At 40.3% G+C, this 8,232-nt stretch overlaps 1 protein-coding gene across 1 annotated transcript in view; it reads left to right on the forward strand.

Moving 5' to 3' along the window:
- The window catches only part of ADCY1 (adenylate cyclase 1 (brain)), a gene marked incomplete at its 5' end in the record, with an annotated part of 154,259 nt that overhangs the window by 646 nt on the left and 145,381 nt on the right, over positions 1 to 8,232 (forward strand). The gene's annotated exons all lie outside the window — the stretch shown is intronic.

Consider the following 8,232-nt stretch of genomic DNA (forward strand, 5'->3'; position numbering starts at 1 on the left):
CGGGGGGGGTGTGGGGGGGTGGGGTGGAAATAGGGCGGCTTCTGGGAGACGGGACCTCTCGGCTTTGTCTCTCGAAGGAAAACTGGGGAGAGGGTAGGGGAGCCAGCACTACCCGTCTCCACGCTGGGGCTGGTTCAGAGGCACGGTCAGTGCAAATCCACTGCGTGTAAATAACAGCGCTCGACTGAGTACAAACTTGGCATAGAGAATAAGCTGCGTGTGCTAATAACACGTCGATGGAGTTGATTCCTATCCTCGCTGTCCGCTCAGCCGTGGACCCTTCGTGCCCACAGCTCATCGTAGAGGGTCTCTGCAGAAACGATCTGAAACAGGTGGGGCACTCAAAGGGGGAAACCCACCTCGCTGTTCTCGCAGCGAGCCAGGCATTCCCCCTTCACTTTCCCCAGGGCAGCTGCTGCCCCCTCTCCACAGACATTGCCTGCTATGTCAGTGAACTTCCTAGCGGTTCCCTTTCCCCTCTGAATTAATCCAGCAAAACCTCCCTCTGCAGCAAGCATCGTTGGAAACGTGCTGCTGCACTGTCCCCGCTCCCCCGAGTAGCTATTTATAGCCCTGCAGGGCTTTCTCCGGCTCCCGTGGCCTGATGGGCCGCACTGGCAGGGGGAGGAGGATGAGGAGATGCGCGTGTGGGAAGCGCTGGGGCTGGGAGTCGGGGTTTGCTGCTTGAGGCTCCGTTATGTGGTGCCTTCGAACCACTGGGGAAGAGAAATTGAAGAACTATTGTGTCCTCCCTCGTATTGCATTGATTATGTCCTCAGGGGAAGCACACCGGTTCTGGGGTCTAGATTGGTGTTAAACAACAATTTAATGCATAATTTAAGTGCTTAGTACATTACTTCTGCTGAATCCTGGTATTATTCTCCATGGTTGTGTAAGGCTGTGTTGTGATGCTAGGACACGCACAGTTGGCATGGGCATAAACACTGCTATAAACAGAATTATACACCTTTGTGCCCAGAACTGTGAATTCCTTCTTCCTCCTTACATGCTCACACAGACATACACACCCCAGCGTGACATACATGCGTATAATACACAGGAATCATCAAAAGAGTGGGGTTACTGAGACAAACAGGATTATTCATGGCTTCACGCTGCTGAGCTGGTGGACAAAATAAATTGTATATTTTGAAGGGGAAGAGAGAGATAAGCTGAGCTTTATGATTTACCCAGATAATCTGATGGTCTATTTTTAAATGCGTGATTTAGAGTTTCCATGAGAGGGAGAGCTGATGAAATGCAGGAGCACTGAGAGGAGCCTTCCTTAAAAGCATCCCAAAGGATGCTAAAAAGACTAGAATATTTCTCTTTGAGTAGGGCTGAAGATAGCTATTTTTACTGGAGTACCAATTAGTCCTTATGGAAATCCAGGCTATCCTGCCTGCCCTGACACAGAGGCAGATTTTCCTTGATGCCAAGTTGCAGCTCAGTGTGGCACCTGCTCTTCTAGATGAACAACATAAATAAGCTGACAATAAAGTCTGCTCACTCTAAATTATCTAACCAAGGGCTTGAATGAGGAACATTTTGAAGAGAGGAAATGTGCTCGCTTACTTTCTTCACACTAGTTTAACTCAGTTATTGAACAGGCGAGAAGCTGGCTTAAAAATACATAGAAACAGTTGACTAGTGGCTGCTGAAACACACCTATGTTTCTTCTTCATCACCCTTCCCCTTGCCCTCCCCCCCAAAGTAATTTCAGTAATTTGTATGCAGTCCCCAGAGCAGTATGCTTTGTTGATAACAGGAGGCAGAAACCAGCCCTGAGTCAAGCAAAATAACTGGTCTGTGAACTTGTGTCGCACAGAAATGCACATTGATTTGTCGCATATTTGCAAGCAAAAGGTCTTTTGATTTGAAGACTATCTCTGTGTATGGAAGGGACTATTACCTTACAAAGAAGTTGTTTTTTTTCTTTTCCAAAGAACAATTATCACAATGGTTGGATATTTAAAGTTATGCAAAGGCTGCATCGTCTGAATTTTATTTGCCTGGACTGAGAATAGCCCGAGAGAAGCCCAGCCTTTTTTATAATGGCTAGAATGGATGCTGGCTTGCTCTCTGGATCTGCTTCCCAGCCACTGGATTTGAACATGAACATGCCAGTGCTGGTGCTTGTAGATACAGCATGCAGTCAGCCTGCCAAGGAGGCTGGACTGCTCTATGCAGAGCTGCAATAGCGTTAACGGCTCTGTTCTTTCTCCCAACCTCTTGCCCCCTACCCCCAAGCAAACGGGTGAATTTAAATCTTTAAATAGAAATCTGCTGTGTCCAGAAATGCAGGAGCACCCGCACCAGCCACTGAGGCCAGTGTTGTGTTAACGAAGCCTTTGATTTTGGGGTGATTCGGGCAGGGAACCAATTTTATTTCTGTGTACTCTGAGCTTTAAGAGAGCATAGATCTAGTAACTTCCATTGAAGGTAAACTGGCAAGTTAAGTTGTCAGCAAGACCAAGCATTTCATGTTTCTTCAAGTTCAACCCATTAAAAAAAAGGCGTATCAAAGTTAAGCGGTTTGTTCTGAAGTGGGCTTTTGGATACACATCATCTATTTCATGCTATCTGAGGAATCGCCATAAGCAAATCTTCGAATGCCCAAGGCCTCTCTGACTGCCATAGTGCTGAATCAGACCCTCAGTGGGTCCCACGGCGTGCTTAAAATTTGCATTTGTACAGATGTACAAACATTTCAGCATATTAAAACCAATAGATCAGCTCATTGTGGGAGAAGTTTGTTATGAGGTCTATACAGTAAAGCACATTTAATTTGCAAGTGATAGTTTTCTGATGACACAGTGTTGTCTGTGGGTGGTCTGTGGAGATCAAAGGCTCATTTCTTCTCTCTCTCTCCACCATTAGATGTCACGTTGTGTCATGTCATGTCATGTCATGTCATGTCATATTGCAGTTGAGACACAGGTGTGTGTAAAAGCAAGAGGAGTGGAGAAACCCAAGTGCAGGGAGGCAAAGAGAGCTGGGGGAGTAATATGGCAGAACTTTAGCTTCACCTTTCCACTCAGTAGCAGATTTTTCATCAAATGAAACATTCCAATCTGCTAATCTGTCCTGCTCATTTCTTAAGAAAAGTGTATTAATAGATAAAATATATACATAAAAACATGGAATATTAAAAATATGCAAAGTACTTGTGGGCAACCTTGAGCCCATTTGGAATAAGTTCATAGCAGAAGTCATGCTGATTCACAGGTGGTTTTGCATGTCTTATTTGAGACTGTGATAAGGATGTAAATAGTGTAGATAACCAATAGTGTATTGGTGATGCTAGTCAGACTCTTTCACTTCCTTTGGAGCCAGGGAACAAAATGCTTGTGTCATATAATGTGACAAGGTATCCACAGGTGGCTGAACTTGTAGGTGAAGCTTTAACAGCTTGGACTCTCGTCTTTTTTTTTTTTTTTCTTTCCCCTACAGCTTCCAAATGTATGTTAGGTGCTTCAGAGCAGTTACAGAAATACAGAACACTGGCCCAAGGAGCTTAGTCTAATTTCTGTCATGATGCAGTGAGTGGGTGTTAGAGACATTAAGGCCAGATGGGGTGAGAAAGGCAAAGGCTGCTCACAGAAATTAGTGGTGGCATGTGCAGTTTCATGAGTTAGTGTTCAATAACTTTTTTTGTCCCTCTAAATATTTTTGGCCTATGTTTTTTTTTTTTTAAATGTATGCTTATGCCCAGAAAATTCATAAGCAAATCATACACCAACGAAGTGCCCTCACACATCACAGAAATGTTTGTGAAAGAGCAAATCTTTTGCGAAAACCAAAGTTCCAACTTAGATAACAAAGATAACAATAACAAAGAGCAGAAGAAACAAAGGTGCTATCATAAATTAGTGAAAAAAAATTTTTTTTTCAGCAGTCTGATGAAATAAATGTTGTAGTATTTTTCTGGCTGTATTTAAAAGCGGTTTTGTGCGTCTATTTATTTATTTGTATGATTAGCACTTTTATTGATTCAGCAAGTACCAAAATTGTCGTGGCGAATGGGTAGACTATGAAAACTGTAACATGGAGAAACTGGTAGCAGTTATTTAAAATAATTTATTTAATAATTACAATTTTATTTTATCTTAACTCTTTGCAGGTTAGTGTCATAGTAGTCTGGAATATTACAAGGAATTATCATTATTGTGCTAAAGTTGATCTTATTTCTGCTAGTGTTTAAAATGTAATTAATGAACACATCACTGATAGAGCTGTTAATCTCCACACCTTTGTTTCTCACACAGAAGGTAGAGTCTAGCAACTTAATAAAAAGGGTTGCAAATCAAAGACAGCTCAGCTCCATTGTCGTCATTATTCGGTGCAAAGCTCAAGTTTTCTCCTTCATGCATATGGAGTACTGCTGAGGGACTGTATTAGTTCATTCTCTGTGGTGCTATTGAAATATTAGTATCAAGAATATCTCTAGTATTGCAAGCATATCTACACACTAATAATCTGTTTGAATTTACTGTTTTCCTCTTTTTCCAAAGATTGGGGCCACTGATCTTAGAGATTCTGAATACTTGTGCTTAAGTCTTACCTTTAGGTTGACATTTACTTCATATTAAAAGATTGGTAAAACTTTTTTTTCCCCCCCTGGTTAAAGTGGGATTTTAATCTTCATTTTTGGCATGGGGATTGCCAGGTATTGACCACAGTCCTTTTACCTAGCAGCTAAAGTATAGGATTTTCTATGGAATAGAGAGCTCAGTGTCTTTTTCCACATAGAGATTGATATGCTGTTGGCTTCCTGAGTCTGCAAACTGCTGACACTGGTACTCTTCATTGGTTTGCAAACAATAACAGCACATTGATGTTTCTGAAAGCTTGAGAAACAAGAAGCCTTTGGGAAACTGGCAAGAATCATACAGACTTGGAGAAACAGTAAATAAAAGTTTATCCGACAAGTTTAGTTGGGTTTTTTCCTACTTAACAACCTGGTGATAATGCAGGTTCCCTCCAATGAATGTCACCATATTCACAATTCTATAATAATTTAATTTGTTTGGTAGCAGTTCTTTGCAATGATTTGTCATATGACCTTTTGTATGGACACCTGTGGCTAGTGTATTATTGTTTGTATTGCAATAACACCTGTGGTTCCCCATGATGGACCAGAAGCCTGTTAACTAATCCAGTGAATTAAATACATGCCAAAAGGACAGACTTTCTCCTTGGCTCCACCTCTTCCTCTCCCATTCTGTACTTTTCATTTGGAAAAAACTTCCCATGGAAATGTACATTGAATTTGCTAATGATAAGATCTGACTGACTTGTGAAACATCTCTTAACATATCTCAGTCTTGTTATGCTCAAAATCTTTCTTTTGGACGAAGAAGAAATGCATCTTCTATAAAACTAAAAATTTATTTTTTTTAGGCAAACCAAAATCTTAACCAGCTAATCGAAGAATCATTAGTAGGCTAGATCCCATTATTACCAAAGAAAAAGAGGGCTTCTATGCAGAAAATGTTTTAATAATAATAAAGCAGCTATCACTGTTAATACACTCCCTTAGTTCCTACTCTCTTTCCTTGATGTTATGCTCACCCTTCCCCTGCTTCTCCAAGTCTGAAGGTTGATGGCTTCATTCTGCTGTGTTGGCAGCATCTGGTGTCCGTCACTGGAAGGAAGGGAATATTCATGTTAATGGTTTCTTCCTCTTTACTTTAGAGTCCACTTGGAGACATTTTTATAAGCTTGCTAACATGCATTTCTGTTTCTTTATCAGTCTACAGCTCCATGTTGCATCCAAATTTACTACATATGTTTCCTTTTATTTATGTTAGATACTCATTCTTTGTTCTCTTTGTTACAATTAAACCCAGTTTTGTCCATCTTCAGGTCCACATTTCTTTAACTGATCATTGGCGAGTCTTTTTTATAGCTATGGGTGTTGCCTTCAGTACCAAGCCTACGATGTCCCATCTTTTGTAATTTCATGCCTGTACTTCTCCACACCCCCCGCTGTGTCTCCGCTTCTCAAGGTCTATTCTATGTTTCCATAGGCTAGTCATAAAACTGTTATGCTAGCATACAAAAATAAGCAAAAGTAACAGAAAGCTACAGACATCTAGTCAATTAGAAAAAAATTGCTGTTATATCTAAACCAGGTAAAACAAAGTGCAGAGAGGTCAAAAAAAATGTATCCTGGGAAGATAAACTTTTAGTCCAGAGCAAGTCTGACCTGCCTCAGTCCAGAGGTCTTGCAAAATCAGTACAAGGGTTATGGCTTTCTGTATAGCAATGGCAATACAGTATTACAGGGCTGTATGGTTGCAGTCTTTGTTAATATGTGTGTGGTTTAGACTGTGTCTCTATGTGTCTTACTATTTCTTTCACTTTAATGCTAACAAAGTGGGCCAAAAGGTGGCTTCATTTCAAAACGGTAAAATTTTACTGTCTAGACCCTGGTTAATAATTGGGCATAAACTTGAACATAGGAAGTTCCATCTTAACATGAGAAGGAACTTCTTTACTTTGAGGGTAGTGGAGCACTGGAACAGGCTGCCCAGAGAGGTGGTGGAGTCTCCCACTCTGGAGACATTCAAAACCCGCCTGGACGCTGTCCTGTGCAACGTGCTGTAGGTGACCCTGCTCTGGCAGGGGGGTTGGACTAGATGATCTCCAGAGGTCCCTTCCAACCCTAACCATTCTGTGATTCTGTGATTCTGTAATAGCAACACATTGCATACAATGTTAGTAATTCAGGACTGTGTTTAATTTACATACTTACTGTGTGAAAAAGCCGTTTTCATATGTGTTTGTGCTGCTCTGAGCTTAGAGGCTCCCAATTTGTGTTTAAAGAAAGATCTTTGAGGCTTCTATGGGATAAGTTATTGAGGGTTTCTATTCCTTCCTTCCTTCCTTCTTTCCTTGCTTCCTCTCTTCCTCTCTTTCATTTCTGAACATGTAATTTTGGATATATTCAGTCTAAACTCAGATGAGAAAATTTTGAGACTAGGGAATAGTTGTCCTTGATGTGATCTGCCATTTTTTCCTTTGGATTCAAACTTATAAATTGTTTTTTTCCCATCTTGTTTTACCTAGTTATTTTTATAGTGCAGTGTGTGCTAGACAGAACCAGTGTAATACAATATCTAGCTAATGCAGGTTTCAGTTTCTTTTAATCTACTTTAATCAGCCCCGAATGTCTGCGTGTCTATATAAGATGGCCCTTACTAACTAGAGCAGAAGTTTTCTTTCTAGCTTTTTCTTATCTCATTCTGTCACTTTAGATGCATTGCATTCTTACATGCTAAGTTCTGATGTTGCCATTTCAGAAAACATCAGCTATCATAAAAATTTTTTCCTGTCTATCACGGTTAGTTATTGTCTTGTACTTTCTTAGATTCAAAAGTCCATATAGTCCTGTCTTCCCTACAAGAATAAAGTAGTACAAAACAAAACTAAATGTGGATGGCATGTATGGAAAGAGGGAGATGATCCAGCACAGCAGCAATCCTTGTAGCCTGTAAGCTCTTGGTTGTGCCAATATGGAATAATTATTAGAAAGTCTTTTATGAGTGTGGCAAAGGGATGGCATGGTTTCATGCAGGTTTCATGTGCTGATTAATTAATAATATGTTATAAGAAAATTTCATCTAGGACTTAAAATGTTTGTGGTTTACAACTCTTTAACATTGCTGACAGGAAGAACTCAGGCAGTATTAATTCCTGCAAGACCCTTGCTGTTGGGAAGGGAAGGAAGCAGGGCAAGTGGAAGAGGCTTGTTCAAGCTTTGGGGCTGAGCTCTGTGTTTGGCTTGCTATGATGGATGGGTCTGAGAAAACATCAAAGGGTATAATGTAACCAACATGTTTTGTTTTAAAATTTCTGAAGTTATGTGATTTCCTTTCTTACTTTCTTCCTCTGGGAAGCTTTTCATGGAAGAAATTGTCTTTGCTTCAAATTTTTAAGATATGTACCTGGAGGAATTTGAAGAAACAACATAGATACTGCTGTGTCCACCTGTTTGTTCTTTATTTGGAATAACCAAACACAATAGCATTACCTTTCATTTGCTCAAGTGTAATCTGGGCAAAGCACTTCCCTTCAATGCAGATTAATATAATATGAATGTTAATTCACATAAATGTGCAATAAATATAATACAGGAATACTTATTCTGTATGAACTTTCTACATGATCTGATTCTGGAAAGAAACAAATTCACCAAACACATTAAAAAAGCTGTTTTCTTCAGCA

The sequence above is a fragment of the Charadrius vociferus genome, unplaced genomic scaffold (assembly GCF_000708025.1).
Source record: "Charadrius vociferus isolate BGI_N301 unplaced genomic scaffold, ASM70802v2 scaffold101, whole genome shotgun sequence".
Classification (NCBI taxonomy): domain Eukaryota; kingdom Metazoa; phylum Chordata; class Aves; order Charadriiformes; family Charadriidae; genus Charadrius; species Charadrius vociferus.